The sequence below is a fragment of the Manis pentadactyla genome, chromosome 1 (genome assembly GCF_030020395.1).
Source record: "Manis pentadactyla isolate mManPen7 chromosome 1, mManPen7.hap1, whole genome shotgun sequence".
Classification (NCBI taxonomy): Eukaryota; Metazoa; Chordata; class Mammalia; order Pholidota; family Manidae; genus Manis; species Manis pentadactyla.
In genome coordinates this window covers 185,852,154-185,873,879 of record NC_080019.1, presented here as the reverse complement: position 1 = coordinate 185,873,879, position 21,726 = coordinate 185,852,154, and the positions used below count along the sequence as shown (strand labels likewise).

The window sequence follows — 21,726 nt, the reverse complement described above, 5'->3', positions numbered from 1 at the left end:
ATGGTCATCGCGACCGGAAGGTGGTGCTGTTTCTCAAGGAAGAACAGCTGTGGGGGATGTTGGTGGCACCTTATTTTAAAGGGTGTGTGAAGTGGTAGAATATCAGAGTTGGTGAGAATCTGCAAGGTAATTTGGTTCAGGTCCCTCACTTTCCAGGCAAGGAAACTGAGACCCAGAGATATGAAACTTTTGCCCAAAGGCAAACCACAGAGACCAGGCTAGACGCCGGTCTCCCAGCTGATGAACTTCTGCCATTTTCACTGCAGGAAAGGGTTCCTGGTCCTAAGTGGTATTAAGCAATTAATAATGCTCAAAACAAAATTGAATGAATCACTGATACCTAAATTGGTGATATTTCTGAGGAATTAAATTGTCCATGAATTTCAAATGTCAATCCTAATCAAGGGTCAGATTCAAACCATCTGTTTTGATTTTACTATAAAAAGCATTTATATAAATATCTCTTACTTAACAGATGATTTATTTTCCTTTTCCATACATGGGAAAGAAGAAAAATAATTGGTATGGGTGGAATTTTATTTGAAGTGTAGGTAAGCATAGTTTCTGTTTAAATGATCACGATTGGAACAACCTGTGGGGTTTTCACATGCTCAGGGCAAGCAGCCTGATAATGAAAATGGTTCCAAGGGAGTTATTTTTAGCACCTTCATAACACATGGAGAGTGGAGCAGCCCCACAAGCACGTGCAGAATCTGAATTCAATCTTCTAGAAGTTTCTTTTGTGAAAATAACTTTGTTTTAAAGGAAGCTTGTGCTCACTTTCTGGGGACAGTAAGACTGAGGAAAGTGATAGCATGTCCCATGTTCTCACTGTGGGGTTGTCAAGGCATGGTCACTAAAGGTCCTCCAGGCTTTGGGAGCCTGGCCTACAGAATACAAGGTCTCTAGATGGCAGGGCCTATACCTCTGCACTTGGCACCAGTTACAACTTTCCCTGAGATACTGATTAAATAGAAGACATCATCACAGTGATAGCATCATTTGTTCATTCATTTTGGAGAGGTGGTTTTTATTATTCTCATGTTTGCTTGTTTCTTCAGAGCTGTGGGAGACTAATAAGAACAGATAGTTTCTGAAATATGGGTCTCCTGGATTCAGGATGATTAGATTTCTATTTTCTGAAAAATATTGTTTATCGAGTAACTTCGATTTTTTTCCTCCTTGCACCGATGAGAGAACAGAACTGCAGATTCTCCAGGTTGTGATCTGTTCTTGATTGTCCCTTTATCCGTGCTTTCTTAAGTGACTCTCTTTGTTACACCAGCATCGCTGGGGACACATGTGAAATGCAGAATCTGGGACCCCACCTCGGACCTCCAGAATCGGCATCTGGCGCGGCAGGGTTCCCCAGGTGAGCTGTGCCATGACGTGAGAGAAGCCCTGCCGGGAACCCCTGGGTCTGTTGGGGATCTGGAACAGCCACGAACATTTACCTTAGTTCAGTCTCTCTTCCTTTCAGGGTTTTATCTTTCCTCACACGGTTGCTCTTATTCGTGCAATTTCACACATTTACTGAGGCCCACGATGGGGCGGGCACCATCCTAAGGGCTGGGGTTAAAGATGAAAATCCTCGGCCTCATGGAGCCTACGGGGGGACATAGAAAATAACTTTACTTATTTAAAATACATAGTGCATCATATGGTGGTGAACTATGGAAGAAAAGGCAGGATGAGGGGTGAACGAGTGTGTGGGAATGGGGACAGTGGTGTAAGGAGGGTGAGGGAAGGCCTCCCAGTGGGGCCCTCTGAGCAGAGAGGGGAGGGATGTGGACGGCCTTGAGGAGGGCTTTGGGCAATCCTCCCCTGCTCCCTGAAGCCCCCGAATGGGTCACTGTATGCCAGGTTTGCCCAGATTTGTCAAATAAAAATATAGGACACCATGCATATTTGAATTTGAAGTTGAATTCAGATTAACAATAAATAAATAAACTTCAGATTAACAAGTTTCTGGTATGATATAGTAGCTTATAATACTGTAAGTATGTATAATTTAGTGTATGTACTAAATTGTGTATTTTTAAAGGATGTCCCATGCACTATTTGGGACACAATTGTACTAAAAAGGTTCCCTCATTTACCTCAAATTCAGGTGTAATGGGGTGTCCTGTATTTAATTCAGCAATGCTCTGTGTGACTGAAGGCACTGGAGCAGGAGGCTGTGGTGGGAGAAGACCACTTTCTCAGCAGGTAACTATTTTGACCTGTACCTTGCTCCCCAGGTCCTGGGCAGGGCCACCTGGAGGCTGTGGCTGTCTGTGGCCTTTTTGTGTTATCCCCACAGATGACACCTGGATGTAGTTTCCCTCGACTTGTTTTCTGTATTCAGATAGGAATTTCCTGAACTAAGGACTCCTAAAGAGTCTTTTCAAGTAACAAACCTCACATCTTAGAATACCCCTAGTTATACAGTACATTGTGAAATCTCACATCACCCTTTCGAAAAAGCCACGAGTCATTCCTTTATTTGTCTTGTAAGTTTGGGAGAAACTCGTGATTATTTCCAGGCAACCTCCACACAATGCGGCCTTTGCAGTTTTCCAAGTGCTGTTGTTGAGGTGGGAGGTGCAGCCCCTCCTGCCTCCCAGAACAGTCTCTGGCATAACGTGTGTGTCTCTGCTCAGAGTCAAGGCATTAACCTTCCAAGTTTGAATCCAGGGAAACCCTCCTCCTCTTCATCCTACTGCCCTTTATTTATTTCTTTTAAACCATATCAATTGTCAAGGAGGAGGCTGCTGAAATAACAAGAGCATTATTTTGGTAATTACCTCTTGCAGAGCTCAAGCTTGAAGGGAAGGTTCTCGAACTTGAAGCTTTGTGTTTTCTAATTAGGAGAATGATGACTGTAAACAGACCACCTGACTCAGCTTAAGACAACCTGAGGGGCCACTTTGCTGTATTCTCTCTTGTTCTTTTGAACATTTGCCATCATAAGTTAAAATAATCGATAACACCCAAGAAAACATATGGTAGCTGATTTTATAACAAGCCCCTCCAATGAGAGCTTACAGTTGAGTTTAGGAACAAAACTTCCTCTTTGCCTCCTGATTTGGGACCTCTGGGTGTGACAGTGGATGGCGACCAGTCCCAGCCAGCCTGTGGCAGTGCGTCTGTAGGTCCCAGCTGCAAATGTGACAGTTTCCTGGGGTGGCGCTGGAGTGAGCCACATGATAGATATCTTCTGCAGAAATATTCTGTACAGTAACATTAGCTTCAAAGCAGTTTTAAATCCACTGACTCCGAAGTACCCCTGGAGCTAACATTTTCCCAAGTAATTAAGAATATAAGTTATCTTTGTTTGTTATGTTGTGTTTTCAGGGACCATATGAAAAGAAATTAAGTTGCTGTTTAAACTGATGTGTGGTTCTATTGGAAGTGTGAATGAATTTAGACTTGTTTTCTGCTGTTCTCTAGTGCACTAGGAGCATTTGTGTTGAACTACCTGGTTTGCAATTTTAAAAACTCTTTTCAAAATTTGGGATAGTGAAATAAATAGTAGTGTGTGTGTGTGTGTGTGTGTGTGTTTCTCTCATTTGTATTTTTCACATTCTACAGACTTTCTTATTCATTATGACTTGGTTTGTGAAACTAGGACCCTTTTTTAGAAACTTCAGAACGACAATACGGTAAAATGATCACTAAAAGTGAAAAACAGGAAAACCATCACATGAAACCAACCAACCAACCAGTAGGTACATAAAAAGCAGAACAGCTACATTTTAATTACTACCCAGGATATATAAGATGGATTTGAAAAAATTTAACATAAAAGTGCTTCAAACATACATTTTAAGGGTGAAAAATGGTGGCAATATTAAATATTTTGTTTAAAAATAGTTTTCACATTAAAAGTGTAATTATATATAATTTGCACATGAACTAGGGAAGTCATGCTATTGTAGCAGCTGTATTTTTTTTTAAGCATAAATGTTTTCTTATTACCACAGTAATACTGATACACTGTAGGAAATTCAGGACATAGAGATAAGCAAAAAGAAGAAAATAGAAATCACCATAGTGGTACCAGGCAGAGAGGACCTCTGTAAATTTTAGTGTACATCTTCCCATTTTTTTCTATATGCATTTATTTTTAAAAAGTGGTATCTATCAGTTTCTTTTAAAATAGTCTTTTAATTGGTATGTAATATGAGGACAGGAGGAGACTGGAATGGAGAGGGAGGAAGATGAAATTTTACAATGACTCTGACACTAGCACACGAAACAAAGACCCGGTGGACAAATAGAAAGCAGAGTGCCATAGTTGTTTGCTGCTTTTATTTATATCGTAGTGACAGTCCATGACATGCTGAGACTTTCATCGTCAGTCGTTTATATTTTTTTGCAAGGTTAAAAGGACATTTCAACATGATTTAAGAATGAATGAGTTGGTTTAACTTTTTCGGCCATGATTAATTTCAGAAACATTTGAAATTTCCATCCTTGACATTTGAACCTTGCAACTTAATTATGCTTATTTAGTGGTTAAGACTCTAACACATTTTCCACTCTACTTTTAACCAAGTGAAGCACTAGTTGGGAAATACCTAGCTGCCAGCCTCCTGGGTTAGAGGCAGGCAAGATGAAGAAACTGACACAACAGCGGTAATTTACACCTGGACACCACTGCAAGAGCCCCCTCGGTTAAAAACCCGCTAAAACCTAACCCCCAACGAAAGAAAGTGAAAAGCCTCACACATTCGCCCAATCCCTGAAAATAAATATTTAGAAATCGATGACTCCAGGAAACAAATGTACTCAACGCTTCATCATCAGAAAGATTCGCAGTGACGCAGGCTGATAGAAGCTGGCATTCAAACAATAAGAACAAAAATAGCTGTGTGTTTCAGCCGCGTCTGTCACCATATTGTCCTCAACATGAGGATATTAATTTCACAGTTTTCGTAGATAAGTTTAAACATAGGAACATGTCACAAATAAGCAGCAATCTCTGCTAGGCTACATCAGCTGGGATTTCAGTCTGCAATTTTTAAATTCAGCCGGGTCCCCACGGGCCAATCAATATTGGTGGCAATTATTCTTAGTACACAGTCCAAATGAAATGGGTGTGTTTTTTTCTTTTTTATCAAGGTGGGAGATTGTGATATAGAAATAAGCAAATTCCCTTGTGGTTGGCAATTGGGCCGCCTAACAGCTGCAGCAAGTCTGCTGTGGGTCTCTTTTGCCTGTTTCTCGGGAATAGCCCTATAATGACCACATTATTTTAACCCTTTTAGTGTGAGCTGTGTTTGATAGCTGCTTCGGAAAGACCTAGCTTGTGTCAAACAAAGAGAGAATGAAAAAAATAAACAAGCCGAGAGCACCTCCCAAAGCAGCTGCTGGGGAGCATTACCTTATACACAGGTTTTATTTACACCCTGGTTTCTAAGCCACAACCTCTAGAGGGCCAGTGCTTGGGACACAGGGATGTTTTCATGAAACAGAGTCAGTTTACATTCTAGAGGGAAAGATGGAAAAACCTTTTTAAAAAAAAAATTTTCCAAGAGGGAGACACTGAATTATGTAAATCCCTAGATTTCAGTCTTTGAAAAATTCTCTTTTCTTTAAAAAATTTTTTTGTCCATTTTGGGGGGCTGTGGGAAGCCATGGTGGCGGTGGGTGTGGGTGGGAAATAAACAGAAAACTGGAGAAGTGGGTGTCAGAGTGCTAGGAATTTAAAATTAGTCTAATGTCACTTTGTGTTAGCTGACTTTAAAAAAAGCAAAACCAATAAAAACTGCATGCTCTGTTTCTACCTGTGCTTTCGAACTACCAGGTCTCCCCCCAAAATGGCTCAAGAAATGGAAAAGTCTGGAAAAGAGCCAAAGATGTAAGCAGAAAAGCTCCATAATAAAAAACAGCCTGGTGGTTCTTTCTGTAAATCCAGTAGACCATTAGCCACTTTGGGAGGGGGGGATTTTTCTTGTGGAGTTTGGTTATTTTTCTCTCCTTTTGAAATAAGAACTGAAATGCATGAAAGGGAAATCTTAGGAGAGTTTTAAGGTCATATAACCTATCATAAAATCTGTCTGCACTGTGCAAGATCCAGGTACACATGGATTATTGTCTATAATAGGAGGGGACCCCTGAGGATCTATGTCTGGACAGAACTGAGTGCTATTGAATTTAAGATAGCATTTAATTCATTCTTGCCTAAAACAAGGTGTGGATGGAGTGTTTATTCACCTGTAATTCTGCACTACCTTTTTGTTAATCACATTTGTTTTGTTGCTTGGAGTGGATCAAAGTAGCTGGGAATTGGTGGTTAAAAGTCTGTATTCTAAAGCTCAAAAATACTTTTTCTCTCCCCCTTCCCCACTTTGAAAATGTTTAGAATAAAGGTTCCTGATTGCAATGGTGATTTGTGGTTAATATCATTAGACTTCTGGCTTGGATTAATGCTGCTAATTAGTTTCTGTCCTTGACTTTTTCCAATTAAAGCATAGAAGCCTTGGTGTTAAACACCTGGGCAGATTACCTAATTAGATGACAGAAACATACACAATTGTTCTCAGGTAATTATTTTAACTTTCACTGCTTGTTTGGTATTAAGCACACTGATGAAAAGGGCATCCTTTCTACCATACTACCTGCAAAACTTCAGCCCCCAGGCTAGGAAGCTGGTAACAGTCCTGCCTTCTAAATAGACAATGTTGAGTCCTTTTTGGTTAATATGTGCAGAAATGACACAAATTTGGTTTTTCCCCCCACACAGAGGAGAAAACACCCATGCTTGAGGCTTCCGCTCTGTCCCCCACATATTCCATGCCAAGTAGGTGATGAGCCAAGTAGGACTGGGACTCTCTGGGTGCACAGTGCTCATGGGCATTCTTGAAAGTGGGTTTATCTGTCCCAGGGCTGAATAATGCTCGGGGAGCCTCATTGCTCTAAAGGTAGGATGTATTCTCTTTTTTAGGATTCAGAAATGAAAACCCAACTTCCGCACTTGATGTTCTTAATAAAGGAAGAGATTGAAAGCTGCTGGGATCCTTCCAACTCCGAGAGCAGTGCCACAGCCGCACGGCTCACCCCTGGGAAGGGTCAGGCCCAGATGGAGCTGAGCAGGAGGCGCCCGCACGGAATCCACCTGGGACGCAGAGAACTTTACCCATGGAGGTGCTTCTCTCTGGAAGTGTGTAACAAATCTCCGCACTGTCATACTAGCCTTTGTAATCTCAGCCCCATCCAGTCCCTCCGGACCAGCCCACGGGTGGCACTGACCGTTTGCTGAGCATGCTTTGCCCTTCCACTGCTTGGCTTCTGCTCTCTCTATTCCCCCTACAGCCACACCTTCCACCACATCTTCATCCCTTGAGACTCTCTTTCCCCTTTGAGACCCGTCCTCCATGGTATTCCTTCTCCAAAACCTTTCCTAGAATCCTCAATTGATTTATTTCTCTTTCCTTTGAATGCCTTTCCTATGAACCTACTGCATTGTGTTTTGTATCGTTATTTGAGGCACTGTCTTTACTCTCGGATGCTATCAGCCTCCTCATTCATTTGCTCAGCAAGCCTTTCCAGAGGGTTTGCTGTACACGCGGCCGCCCTCTTCTAGGTACTGAAGATGCTGTGATAAACGCCTTCCCTGCCCACACTGAGCTCACAGGCCACGGAGGAAGGAGGGCAGACCGCAGATAGATTAAAAGAGGTCATACAGTGCTAGCAGCTATGAAGGCAAGGCTCTCTCTCCCTAGGCAGGGAGACCAAGGAGCCAATGTAGAAAATAATGATGAGCTCTCAGTGAGCCATCATTTCTATGCACTGATTTGTCTAATCAGCACAACAGCGCTATGAACTCAGCCCCACTGAGTCCCAGTCCAGAGAAGAGAGTGGGATGGCTCACTCCATAGACAGGTAAACTCCAGGGTGGTTAGCAAGCTTGCCTGAGGTGACACAGCTGGTCAACAGCACATGCTATTCCTAAGCTCATTCCCCTTCCTTCCCTCTTGTTGTGGCCACATAGCGCCTGAGCAGGACCTGGGGCATGGCAGGCCCTTGATGAACTATGCAGGTCACACACCTGTGGATTCTTCCTCTAGAATGACTCATGTACCTGTCCCCTGGTCCTTGTCCCATCCTCCCCACCCTAGGTCAAGCCTGTGCCACCTTGATCAGGATGTCTGTTCTATTTTTCTCAGTTCTAGTCTTCCTGTTTTCCTGCAGCTGGGAAGCTGCCCGGGCCTTGGAGGGATTTGCCTCTGATGATGGGATGAAACTCCTGGGGTGCCTCTCACCCTGCCCTACCTTCAAGCCGACTCCACAGGACCCTAGCTGTGAGAGAGCCTGGTCAGCGGTGAGTGAGTGGGGCTGCGTAGAGCAGCCTGGGGGTGGCAATGAAGGCCCAGCCAGCTCTCAGATGCAGGCAAAAGGCTGGAGGGCCTGTCCCAGCCTGAGGGGTCCCTGGGCTCCTGGAAAGCCTGCTGCCCAGCTGGGTGAAATCAGGCGCTGCTCTGTCCTTCGGATTCTCTGACTGCCACCTTGGACCCAGTGCCATCTGACCCCACCTGTCCTACTTCTCATTTTCATCCTGTCCCAGCTCACCTGGATGTCTTAAGTCTTCTTGGTTTCTGCCATGTGGTAACATGGATAGATAATCCTGTGGAGCAGACAAGGACTGAGGTCCCTCATGGGCCAGTGATCCCCTAACCAAGCCGCAGTTTTCTTATCTGTGAAATAGGCTAATAATAGAGTTGCTCTAAGGATTCAACTGAATAGCGCTTCCTCTGAGGAACTAGCTGAGTGCTCAGCCTTTAGTGGGTGCTGGGTGAGTGCTAATCCCTTTGCTGTAGGAGTCCGCTTGGCTGGTCGCTGCATGAGCCCCTAGACCAGTCCTCCTGCATATGCTCCAACCACAGCCAGCCTCCCTCCAAGCCCTTCTCTGGCCCCTGAGCACCTGTAGATGATAAAATCCAAATATTGCCGCTGAAGTTCCCGTGCTCTGCCTGGGGTCTGACGGGCTTTCACTTCTACTACATCAGTTCTCTTTCCCACCACACTGGCCTTACTGCTCCTCTTAGAAATGGTTTGTGCCTCGGTGCCTTTGCTCACTTCTGCTGTCCCTCCTGCAGCGGCCTTGTACCATTTCTTCCTGATGGGCTCTCACCCATCCTCAGCAGACATACTTGAGGGGTCTGCCTTGCTCCCAACAATCCACCTTTATCCCAGCAATGCAGTCGGTGCCCAGCCCTGGGGCTCCCTCTGCAGCGGGAGCAGGACTGACCCACGTGGGCCAACGGATTTGCTCTCCCAGGGGTTTGGCATGGGGCTGAGTCAGCCCTCTGTGTGGTGTACCTGGGCCTGGACACGACTGCTGTGTCCAGGACAGTCCCTTCCTGCCGTGGGCAGCGGGAGGCAGTGCAAACAGTGAAGCAGAGGCAAACCCACCCAGCATGGCCTCTCCTTGGTCCCAAAGCACCTCTTCCCTCCAGTGCTCTCATGGCCCACACCACTCACGTGAATGCACCTCCCAACCCTGCTCCCTGTGAACCCATATAGTTTGGTGTTAGTTTTCCTTTTAGCACAAGCTCAGCTCAGTTGGAAGTCAGTTGTTGAAGTCAGGGTGAAAGGATGAATGGATGCGGGGAAGAAAAGTTCTAAGGGTAGATCAGGGATCATGTGGAGAATGTGTTAGAATGCAGATTCCCCAGCCCCACCCTGATGTAGTAGGTCCAGGTGGGGCCTGAGAATCTGCTTTGTAACAAGCCCTACAAATGCTCTAATACAAGGGGTCTGAGGACGGCAGAGATGGGCTAGCTATGGACTCCCGAGTCTGGGCATGACACCCGTTCTTGTACAGCTTTGCTGCAGCTTACACACGAGGCACCAGGCCTGTGCCCAGACCCACCCATGTTACCTCACCCAAGGCACATTCCTGTGCGGAGGCTGTCCTCTGCTCAGGCAGTGCGGAGTCACAGGCAGGCTCGGTCCCTGGCTGAGCTTCCTGTGAGGTGTCTATAGTAATGCTCGGGCCGAGGGCTCCTCTTCCCTCGTTTGGAGAAATCTCCATCTCCTGAGTCTCCTTCCCTCCCTCCATGGGGCATGTTCGAGGGCCCCCCAGTCAAATGCCCCTACTTGGAGGTTGGCTTAGGGGTGGCAGGCCCGAGAAGCAGGATCTGCATGTGCCCTCCTGGTCAGGATGGCGGCAGAGACGTGGGCTCCCGAGGGCAGCCATGCAGACACTCTGATGAGTGCGGCACCCCACGTCCCTGGTATGAACTACGGGGGTCTGCGCCCAGTAGGAGTGGCACCAGCCTTTGCTCTGCACATTCTGGGTGGTGCTCTCCGAGGCAGAGCTGGTCATCCATTACTGTGCAAGCAGCCACCCCCAAACCTAGAGGCCAAATGGCAAGATTTGTTTTGCTTATGACTGCAGTTTGGGCAGGGTTTGACAGGCACAGTCATTTCTGTTCCACGTGGCATACGATGCTAAAGTGAGTTGAAGGTGGGGGGCCTGGGACCGTCGTCGCAAGCTTGCTCATTCACGCGGCTGGCGGTTGATGCTGGCTCTTGGCTGGGGCCGTGGCCAGGACACCTACACGTGGTCTTCCCATGCGGCTGCTTGGCTCTCTCACAACATGGTGGCAGGGTTCCAAGGGTGAGCGGAGAGAGAGTGTGAGCATGCACGCGCCAGGCAGTTCTGTCACCTAGCTTCAGAAGCCATGCAGCTACTGAGGCCCACGTTCAGGGACAGAATTAGACTCACCTTTGATGGGACAAGTGTCCAAGAATTTTCAGAGAGAATTTAAAGCTGGCAGAGCTGGCCTGTCTTTTCCCCCATCTTTCCCAGAGGTCCTGTAAGCTAGTATTTTAAAATAAATTCCTTTAAGATTTAAACTATCTGAATTGGTTTCTATTCATAAAGGGTCAGGCTGCACACCCATGTCTGTCTGGTTCTCAAGAGTGTTTCCCGAATCCTGCATTGATTACCTCCTGGAGGGCACAAGAATAGAACTCCTATGGCGATTGATTAATTCGAGACTCATGTGTGTGATGAGTCCCTCCCACGTGTCAGGCCCTGGAGATGCGACCCTTCCCTGCATTCCTTGTACAGCCGGATGAGAGCTACAACAGGTAGTGAGTCTGTTACAACACAGTGTGCTGAGTGCTCCAAAGGGGAACTTCAGGAACACAGGTGGAGAGCCTAGCCCAGAGGAATTAGGGGGTTGAGGAAGGGTCCTAGGGGATTGACATCAAATCTGGAACTCGATGAGTGAGTGTGAATGAATTAGGCTAGTGGTAGCGGCAGTGGTGGTGAAAGTTTACTAAACATTTGGGAGCATGTGTAAGTTACTACAGAGAGAGCAGGATGTGCAAAGGCCCTGGGCAAGAAGAGGCCAGCCCCCTAACAGGAATGGAGGGGGTTGTGTGTGGGTGGTGGGAGAGGAAACTGAGACATGAGGCTGAAGAGGTGAGTTGGGGCAGCTCACATAGGGTCTTCAGTTGCCTGGTGACTTAATTTAAGGACAACCCCAATGTCAGACATCAGAAGTACTAGAGGGAAAAAAGGAATTATTTGATAAAGTCAGGGGCCCACATTTAAATTCTGAGTGGCCAAATAATTATATGGGAATGTCATTCAGAAATGGCCCAGTTGATGCCCATCCATTCATTCCACAAATATTTATTTGCACGCCTACTCCATTCCAGGCCAGTCGTAGCCCAGTCTGACACAGGCTGGCCCGCGTGGCAGTGTCTTTCTCTGTGGCCTATAAGGGGACATAGCTTTCTTCTCAGTGGATGCTCCGGTAACTCTGTGGTCAGGACAAGGTGCCAAATGAATGCTGGCAGTGTGCTGATGGATGCTAACTGGCCAGAGTCACAGACGTGGCGCCATCAAGCTACTCGGCATCACAACCTTGGCTCTGAACGGGCACAGCCAGCTGGCTGCCCTGTTGCTGTGGAAGCACAGACATGACAGCATTTCTTCAGGCTGAATGGGAACAATAGGCAAGCTCCTGTTGCCTTTCAGGTTGATGACAAGCAGATGCAGATGAAGTCTCTCATGTAGAGGCACTGAGAAGGCCTGAGGATGGGCATAGACCTTTAGCCAGACCACCCCTCAGCAAGGTCTTCCAATTTCCAGCAACTGGGAGCATCTGTAAGTCACCACAGGCAGGGAACTGTAGGTGAGGATGACTGGGTTCTGATTTGCAGAGACGTGTGCTTTGATCCCAGACCAAGTTTCAGCAACAAGTTAAAATTTGAAGCTAGAGCTCTAGAGGTTCACTGACTGAGATCAACACGGCCAGCAACTTTCTATTCTAACAACTAAGAACAAGGCAAGAGGGAGGGTGGGACAGTCAGAAGCTGAGAAATGGGCAGGCGCCGATGTCCGGCTGTGCTTTGGGACCCACCTGAGATTCTGATGTGGTAATTTCTAGCGTGTGCAAAGTAGATAACTGGCCCGTGACTGAATGAGGCAGTGTAGTGATGCAGAATAATAACGGACAATTCTTAGCTCCAGCTGCTATAACAAAATACCATAGACTGAGTGATGTCACCAATAGAAATTTATTTCTCCCAGTTCTGGAGGCTGGGAAGTCCAAGATCAAGGTGCTGGTAAGGTGTGGCTTCATTCTGAGGTCTCTTGCCTTGTCTCGTAGGTGGCTACCATCTTGCTGTGTGCTCACAAGGCCTCTGCTTTGTGTGTGTGCTCAGGGGGGAGAGAGCACCCTTTCTGGTATCTCTTCCTCTTCTTTTAAGGGCACTAATCCTATTGTGAGGGCCCACCCTCATGGCTCATCTAACCCTAATTACGTCCTGCTGGCTTTGTCTCCAAATACCTGTCACATCAGGGCTTAGGACTTCTACATATGAATTCTGGGGGGATGAGAGTGATCAGCATAACAACAATGACATACAGTAAGATTCTTAGCCTGAATAAAAGTCAGCCTGTTACCGTCTCTTCTCATATTTGATCAATCATCTATCTGAGAATGTGAGAGCATCATGTGACATGCAGGAGTACATAGATTTTACTTTACCAAGGTCAGTAGGTCGTATACATTTTATGATTGAACTTCATGATCTTTGGTGAAGAGGGTTAAATTCAGAGGATGCAAATAGGACAGCAAGACAGCAAATCAACATTGAAATGTTACAAGATTTTACATAAAATTTGAGATTTGAGACTTCTCTTCAAACATTGTAAGGTATAGATCAGTCATGACACATGACAGTGGCTGGAGCTGTGACTGCCCACTGCTGGTCAGCCTTGTCCCCACCTGTCACCTGTGGTGGTGTTCCCTGGGAAGCCAGCTCTGAGATGGGGATTTATAGTCAGGAGATGTTGGGGAAGTGGTCTCAGGATCATCCCTGGTAGTGGGGCTGAAGGAGGAAAGACTGGACAGAGAAGCTGAATGGAAATGTGGTGGATCCAGTCACAACCAAGGGCTCAGCCCATCCTCAGGGGGTGGGATGGTTTTCGGGGTTGTCCTGATTCAAGGGAAGGAGCCAGACTTTTATAATCCTCATGACCATCACTGAATGTGGGATGTCCCCAGGAAGGGGCATGACTTTGGGCAAGATGGCTATTTCCAGCTGAGGGCAAACCCCAGAGAGGGGCTCTGTGGAGAGCCCCCGGCATGCACGCTCCTGGCAGCATGTCTCCCTGCAGGGGATCTGGCCAGCACACTGCAGCGTGTAGTACACCTCTCTCCGTGTCCTCCCTGAGCCGGAAGCCAAGTGTCCCGTGTCATTTGGAGTTCTTTCCACTGTTGTTGTCTCATGGTGGAGATCGTTTCTCTTACACCTATGTCTCTAGCACAAGCAGCAATGAAACCCCCAGGGAAGGCTGTCTGGTTCAAGAAAAAAGGGAGAACACATTGGTCTTTTTGGAAGGGAAGAGTATTCATTCCTATGTGATTGCTTTCCAAGTACTCCGCCTACTTCACTTGCTCCTGTGATTTGCCTAGCCCCTGTGAGTGCTGGGGTGTGTGACCCCGGGGATGGCTTGGGCAGGGCCTGGAGTCATGGGAGCTGATTAGCTCATGGTCCTCTTTGGCAAGGAGCCTTTTCAACAGAAACCAGAATTCCATTGACCACATTGTTCTTCTTTGCATTTACCCTCAAGTGGACCAGGCCGGGCTGGAAGGGCTTTTGAATGGAGTTCCTTTAGAGGAATTGATTATGCAGACCCCTTCGGTGGATACTTCTGGTTTTTGACTGGCTCTCACAGAACAATAATGTGTGATATATTTCTGCATAACGTATCACTCCAAAATCCAGTGACTGAAAACAACAACAATGTTTTGGTTCCCAGTATTCCATGGTGCAGGAGGTCAGACTGGGCTCAGCTAGGCGGTTCTGCTGCTCCAAGTTATGTCCACTGATATCACATATGCGGGCTAAATTCAGCTGGGAGCTTGACTGGGACTGAAATGTCCAGAAGGGCCTCATCCCCCAGGCGCTCTCTCTGCATGGCCTCTCATTCTCTGGGAGTCTGGTTTATGGCAGCATGGCTGCTGAGCAACAAGAGCAAAAGCAGAAACTGCAAGACCTTTTAGACCCTAGGCCTGGAACTGGCACAAGCGAATGTTTGCAGCATGCTACTGGTCAGAGGAACCCATAAGACTAATTCAGAGTCAAGGAAATAGACCCCACCATTCAACAGAGGAGCAAAGAATGAATGGCCATTTTAAATGTACTCCAGCCACATGCTCCCACTTCCATAGGCTTCTGATGAATTACTACTAGAAGCCAAAAGAAGAGGCGGGGTGCACATAGCTATCCTTTTCATGCACCCCTTGTCTGAAAGCACACTTTGGAAACCCTTTTCTATGTTTATCAATATTGGCTGTAAATGCACTGTTAAGAGATATAGAAAGATGGGCTGTGTCCAGGGAGTTTTTCCAACATACCCTCGGGAGGAGTGTGGAACAATTCTGTATATCTCAGTATCAGGAGGTTTTGACATTTAGCTTAACATCGCCCAATTGCTCTTGGTTGTGACCCTCATAGCTGTCTCATCATTATTACCATCAGCAGCACCAAGCCTTTATTAGGCACCTAACTCCATGCGGAATGATGCTAGGAGATGCAGGGCACACAGGAAGGCACAGCACAGGCCCGCGTGGGCTGGTGCCTGAGGCCCGATTGCAGGTGCCAGCACTGCGGTGGCCGCACATCAACAGGGAGAATAAGCACCTAAATGCACAATGGAGGCTCACACCATGGAAGGCTCATGGAAGGCAGCAGCTTAGTGTTGGAGAAGCACAGCTCGGCATTTTGAGTCCAAGTTCTCCAGCTTCTGCTGGTCACATAGGCTCCCAGTCAGTTTGCAGAAAATTAATTTGCAGAACAACCCCTCTGCTGAAACCGTGAGATAGAGTCCTCAGTCGGGGTCTGAGCAGAATCTGGTTTCACCACCAAAGGCAGAAGCAGGACCAGGAGCAGTGGCAGGACACAGGGAAGATGCTGCATGGCATAGCACAGGCTTTCCTACAGAAGATGTAATGTGATGCACAAGTGCGGGAGCCCAGAGGCGTGAAAGAACAGGAGGGCCCACAGTTAGGGACACTCGGCCAAGGAATTTAGAGCAAATGGACTGCAGTCAAAACACTGGAGAGAAGCTATAGTAACTCTAAGGAACACAGGACTCCTGTGAATCATCTGTAAGCTCAGTGAGCTGATCCCTCAGCCAGTGGACCCCGCAGCGAGTTGATTTTTGGTGACTCCGCTGGGATCCATGTGCTGCTCTATGACCTGGAGCACATTTTCTCACTGGTGAAGTGAAGATGAACTGGTGGTTGCCACCTTCCAAAATAATAAAATGTGTGAGAAAGTGCTTTGGAAAATGTAAAGTAACTGAAACTATGAGTCTTTAAAGAGAGGATGTGGATAAAATGAGAGTTCCTGTGGCCAGGATTCTTACCTGGCCCTGGTTGACTAGCTCACTGCACACCTGTGGGCAATACATGGCTGTTGACTCTATATAAACAGCTCCATCCAGTGCTCTGGGCGCGACACGGTGGCACGGCTGCAAGGTTGCAGGAGAGCAGAGCAGAGGCTGGAGTGGCAGCAGCACCAAGGACAGAGGCCCAGAGGATGGCTGTGAGGGATGGCTGTGCAGGCAGAGATAGAGGATGGCTGTGTAGACAGAGCGGCCCAGAGGCAGAGACCGGCTTGCTGTATGCAGACTTGCTCTGAGTGAACAGGATTTTAGTGACTGACCTGCCACCTGGAAATAAAGTTGGCTATAACCCTTTCACTCCAAGAACGTTTTGCTGTCAATTTCTTTGTTCACATTGAATCCGTAGTGAACTTGCCTGGGGTGGAAACCCACTGGCAAGACAGAGGAGTAAGTACATTTTAGTGGCAGTGGCTGTAAAGGAGCTCACAGAGAACTTGGGTTGAGTTACATTTGTCTGAGAGAGTGTGGAAACCGTACAGAAGGCCTCTCTGCCTCGGGGCCTCTCTCCCCTGAGAAGCAGGTTCTGCTTGTTCTGGGGAGATCTCATAGAAAAAGACCTTCAGGAGCTTCCTATTATGCTCAAAATGTTCTTCCAGAAGTTCACTTCATCTGCATTTACCTTTGATCTGTTTGGAGTACTCTGTCTACCCTTGTATGGGCTGGAAATTGAAGGAGATGATCTTCCCATAAGAAGATGGATATTTTACCCTGAGTTGCACATTTCATCTAGAGGATATGGGATACCAGGGATGCCAAGCATATTGTTGCCTGGATAGGCTGAAGAGCCCACCCGGATGTCCCTGAGTTGACAAGAATGGCTACACTCGACACAGGCCAACCCCCGGAGCACCTGAACTCTATCTACTTCCTTTTCCTCCCCCATCTCTGATATAAGCAGAAATCGTACACCATGACTCATTCACTCAGCCTTCCAGCTAACTTTCTTGGAAACCCATAAAGCACTGGGCATTGTGCCAGGCCTGAGGATGCTAGCACCCCATCCTTAGGACAACTAAGAACAATTCCAGAAAAAAAGGAATGCAGCTGGCAAGCAGGGAATGCAACCCTGAGCCAGTTCCCCTATCAGGTTAAGTTTTTCACCCTCCCAGTGCACTGGCCAGCCAGGCTGCCCTCAGACAAGCCCAGCCATGTCATCTGCCTGTGCCCGTGAGACAAGATGAATGAGGTCTTGCAGGGGTGAGGCAGCTGGTGGGAAGGACTGGGCCCCAGATTACACTCAGAACCCCTGGGCAGGGATGTGTCAGCCCATTCGCTTTCAAGCCACTCAGCAGCCAGCCCATGTGCTTGGAGCCCAGCTTTCCCACCCCAGAGGGCCTGAGCCTCAGGGCCCAGCACAGTCCCTCTGTGGAGAAAGTGAAGGTTCCTGTGGCCAGGATTCTCACCTGGCCGTGGTTGGCTCGCTCACTACTCATGTGTGGTCAATACGTTGTTATTGACTCTATATAAAGAGCTCTGCCCTGTGCTCTGGGCAACACGGTGGCATGGGAAAGCAGGAGAGCAGACCAGACCGGAGGGGTGGCAGCAACGAGGACAAGAGACTGAGATGGCTGTGGGGGCAGAGAGGCCCCGAGGCAGAGACCCGCTTGCTGCCTGCAGACTCTCTCTGAGTGGATGGGATTCTAGTGACTGACCTGCCACTGTGGAAATAAAGTTTGGTATAAACCCTTTCACCCCAAGAACGTCCTACTGTCATTTCTTTGTTCACCTCGAATCCATAGTGAACTGCCTGGGGCTGAAACCCACTGGCAAGACGTCCTCCCACACGGGCAGCATCGTCCCCTGGCTCCTGAGGACGTGTCCTGTGCTCTCTCCTCTCATCCAGTCTTCACTTCCATAAGAACACCTGCCACATGGTCTGGCCCACCGCAGGACTATGAACTGCTCAAAGCCAGACAGGTGCGGGATCGGTTGCCGTTGCTTCCTCGGGCCTGGCACAGTGCCTGCTGCTTTAGTGGCCTCTGTGGAAGTCAGCTGGAGGGCTGAGTGAATGGATCATGGTGAAGGTGGGGGAGGAAAAGGATGTGAAGTGCCGGCCCTCTGGGGCTGGCCAGGGGGGGCACCACCACGACCTGCTAATGGTAGAGCTCCTCAAAGCAGCTTCTCTTGTCTACACCACTTGTCTAGGTGAGTTCATCTGGTCCCAGGGCTTAAAATTCCAGCTATACCCAGCTGATCCCCAAGTGTGTATCTGTAGCCATGGCCTCACGTGGAGGATGCTGCAGCTGCTCTGCACAGTACCCTGCCGTCCCTGCCACTGGCTGTCTCTCCCCTGGCTCCTAAGAGTGGTACTGCATGCCTGTGACTGTTGTCAGAGGCCTGTCTGCTACAGGTGTTGAGTGTGGGAGGGCCTGGAGTTCCCAGCTTCTGGGAGGAGGCCCTAGCTTTCCGCTGATGGCGCAGCAGCAGGGTGCCTCCAGGTAGGACAACTGGAGGTGCCCCTCTCATGCCCCAGAGTGCCCCTGAGCTGCAGGCTGTAAGCTTGGGAATCCCACCTGAACTCGGCTGCTCCTCTCCCCTCCCTGTTCTTCCTCGGAGCACTGCCCCTCCCCCCACCACCCACCACCCACCACCCACCACCCCGCAATGGCAGAGAGGCCTCTCCGTGCTCAGGGAGGGAGGTATCAGCGGAAAGTAGAGAAATTAGGCTTTTCTCAATGATAAAAGATTTAAACCATACACAAGAATAAGAAAATGATATGGTGGACCCCACATACCCCCACCCCGACCCGACAGTTATAGAGATGTCACCGCACCCTAGGGAGCTTTGCAGGAAGAGGGAGCTGATCTATAGCTTGACTGTGGCAGTGCTTACATACCTGTATACATACATCCAAATGATATGACTTTAAAAGGGAGAGCTTTATAAATATGTAAATTATACACCAATAAGCCTGCTTTTGAAAATATCTTGCCATATTTGTTTCATTTGCCTCCTTATCATATGCTGGGGTATTTTCAAGTAAATCCTAGATATCACATTAATTAATCTCTACATCCTTTTGTACTTAATTCTAAAAGCCATGAAACATTTTCTTGCATAACCCCAATGCAATTAGTTTACATCATAAATGGATATTACTTCCTTGGTAAGATGCTGGATGTATTATCCAGCCCACAATCAAATTTCCCTTCTTGTCTCCCACATGTCTTTTTATTGATAGTTTGTACGAGTCAAGGTCCCTGTGTGGTGGTTGGTCGTTATGACTCCCAAGTGGATTTTAATCTAGAGCAGTCCCTAGCTTTTTTCTTCTTTTGAGCCTCCTCCCCTTGGTTTGTTGCAGAACCCAGGCAAGTTGTCCTAGAGAATGTCCCACACTCTGTATTATTTGTTTGCTTTCTTCTAGTGACATTTACTTGTTTGGCAACCCCATTTTCAGGAAGTTAGTTGCAGACATTTGATTAGATTGTGTTTCACCAAGAATATTTCCTACGTGGTGCTGGGTGCATTTGAGATTTATCAGGGATATACATTGCCTGGTTAAAAATAGACATCTGGATTTCAAAAGCTAATCCCTGGTGAGGAATGGACAGGATGCAGGTGTAGCACTAGATGTAGGAACAAGCATAATGATGTCATAACAAGGCTCTTTGCTTCTGAATTAGAAAGGGATGCTCCAGGCTGTGGGGAGAGGGTAACTGGAGAAGTGGGTGCAAAAGTATTTGTGGTTCCTGGTTAAAAAGGGGTCAGCACCCCTCTCCCTGGCCAGTAGAATCTGGGCAGGGCTAAGCAAGAGGTTTATGAGATGAAGACACAGGCAGCTTGGGCCTCATGCTCCAGACAGATTCTAGAGAGGTGTCAAGAGCCCCGAGAGACAATGAGACTGTTGGTGTTTAGGTGGGCTTGGCCTTAGATGCCTCCCAGAGTCCCCTGCTGGCCAAGGGCTACAGATATGGCAGCTGTGGCCGAGGGGACCAATGCCCAGATGTGTATCCCACCTCCCCTGTCACCTTGGAGCATGGGAGCCCCATGCCCTTCTAGAAATAGGAATTAATCCTAGAGGAAATTTAGCCAATAAATGAGCTGAGGTGCCTTTCTGCCAATCCACTGGGGCCTTCAAAGAGAATTTAGGCAATATTAGTGTTGTAGAATAAAGAACTTGACTGGTTATTGTTTCTGGTTCTTAAATTCTCAGAGTTTCTCAAGCTAACAGCAGTGTCTTTGTTGTTCATGGCCTGTTCGATCACACCTGAGTTTATACTAAAAGATGAGGTAACTCAGGACAGGGGCTGATCACCAGAAAGGCCAGCCATGTGATTAGAGGGTTGGGTTGGGGCCAGCCTGACCTCTGGGGGTGGGAGGGAGGCTGGAGATTGAGTTTCCCACATGGCCATGAGTCAATCATGCCCATGCAATGAACTCAATTAAAAGCTCTGGACATTGAGGCTGTGTGGAGCTTGCTGGCTGGGGAACACACTGATGTGCCAGGAGGGTGGCGTGCCTGCTTCTAAGGGGAGAGTGCACAGAAGCTCTGCCCCTGGGACCTCTCAGACCTTGGCCTATGTGCATATTCATTTGGCTGGACCTAACTTGTATCATTTATGATAAAACTGTAACTGCAATTATAGTGCCCTCCTGAGATCTGTGAGTCATTCTAGTATGTTGTCAAGCCTGAGGGGGTCATGGGAACCCCTGAATTCATAGCCAGCTGGTCAGAGGTGGAAGTGGTCTGGGAACCCCGGCAGTGTGGCTGGTGTTTGAGGTAAGGCAGTCCTGCAGTGAACCAGGCCTTTGACTCAGGTCTGCGGTCACTCTGGGGGTTGTACCAGAGCCATGTTGTAGGATGCCAGCTGGTGTCCGAAGAGTTACCAAAATGTAAAGGGCACCCTCACAAGTGAGACCCAGTACCTCAGAGGGTTGGGTGCTAAGGAGCCGAGGCAGGTGAGGAAGTTCTCACTGTGGTTGGGACATAGAAGATCCTTGGTAAATATCTCCTTTTATTGTTTTAATATTACTATAGCTTTGGGAAAAAGCCCTGATCTAGGACCCATTCCTCAGGTGAGGCAGGTTCTGTCATTCAACACATCAGATTCATTTTTCTGGTGAGTGAGCGGGTGGGAGGGGAGACAGGAAGGCTTCCTGAAGGATTCATCTCCAGCTCTTATCTTTCTTTCACGACCATTCATTCGTTCAGTTAATGGTGCCTTCACAAGCTGTGCCTGCTGTGTGCTGGTGTGTCCTGAGCCCGGGCTGGAAAGCCGCTGTCCGCCTGGTGCTTGCCCACTTATGGCGTGGGGTGGGTGGGTGGGAAGGTGGACTACATGCTGTCAGCATGATAATCAGCTCATTGATACCACAGGTAACAAGGTGGTAAGCACCGCGGGGTAAATGTCTCAGGGCCTGGGGGCTGGTGGTGCTGGGTGGAGGAGGTTACAATTTTAAATCAGGAGGTGGCGCTGGCTCATTGAGGAGGCAACATCTGAGCAAAGACAGGGAGGTGAGGGGGGTACTGGTGAGGATGTCCCGGGATACATGTTCCAGGCAGAAAACAGCCCTGGTGTGTTTGAGGAACATGGAGGCCTGTGCTCATGAGCAGAGTCAGCCCGGGGGAGAGTCACGAATTTCAAATGAGGTCCAAGAGGGACTGGGGCTGGGGAGGGGACAGGGTCAGATCTCGAAGGACCTCATGGCACTGTAAGGGACTTGGCTTTGACTCTGAGTGCCACAGAGGAGTCCCTAGAGGGGTCGGAGGACATGAATGACTTGATCTGTCTCAGGTTTTAAGGAACCATTCTGGCTGCTGAGAGAAGCCCACACTCTGTGGGGCAGGGAGACCAGGTGA

At 47.9% G+C, this 21,726-nt stretch overlaps 3 long non-coding RNA genes across 6 annotated transcripts in view; 1 reads left to right on the top strand and 2 right to left on the bottom strand.

Annotated features, from left to right (window-relative positions):
• LOC118909637 (uncharacterized) overlaps positions 1-21,726 on the top strand; it is an 83,949-nt gene that overhangs the window by 12,925 nt on the left and 49,298 nt on the right. For 2 of the 4 annotated variants that reach the window (XR_008998329.1, XR_008998328.1), the window contains exons 3-5: positions 1,286-1,372; positions 2,111-2,208; positions 6,932-8,308. This is a non-coding gene — a long non-coding RNA (uncharacterized LOC118909637). Of the gene's footprint in view, positions 1-1,285; positions 1,373-2,110; positions 2,209-6,931; positions 10,864-21,726 lie in introns of those variants that run through there. The other 2 variants (XR_008998327.1, XR_005023718.2) reach the window with 2 other exon arrangements.
• On the bottom strand, positions 864-9,996 carry LOC130684146 (uncharacterized). The gene is made up of 3 exons (XR_008998334.1): positions 9,874-9,996; positions 8,557-8,611; positions 864-1,431 (listed from the first exon to the last, which is right to left on the bottom strand). It is a non-coding gene; the product is annotated as an uncharacterized LOC130684146 (long non-coding RNA).
• On the bottom strand, positions 12,507-18,232 carry LOC130684144 (uncharacterized). The gene is made up of 2 exons (XR_008998332.1): positions 17,652-18,232; positions 12,507-15,768 (listed from the first exon to the last, which is right to left on the bottom strand). It is a non-coding gene; the product is annotated as an uncharacterized LOC130684144 (long non-coding RNA).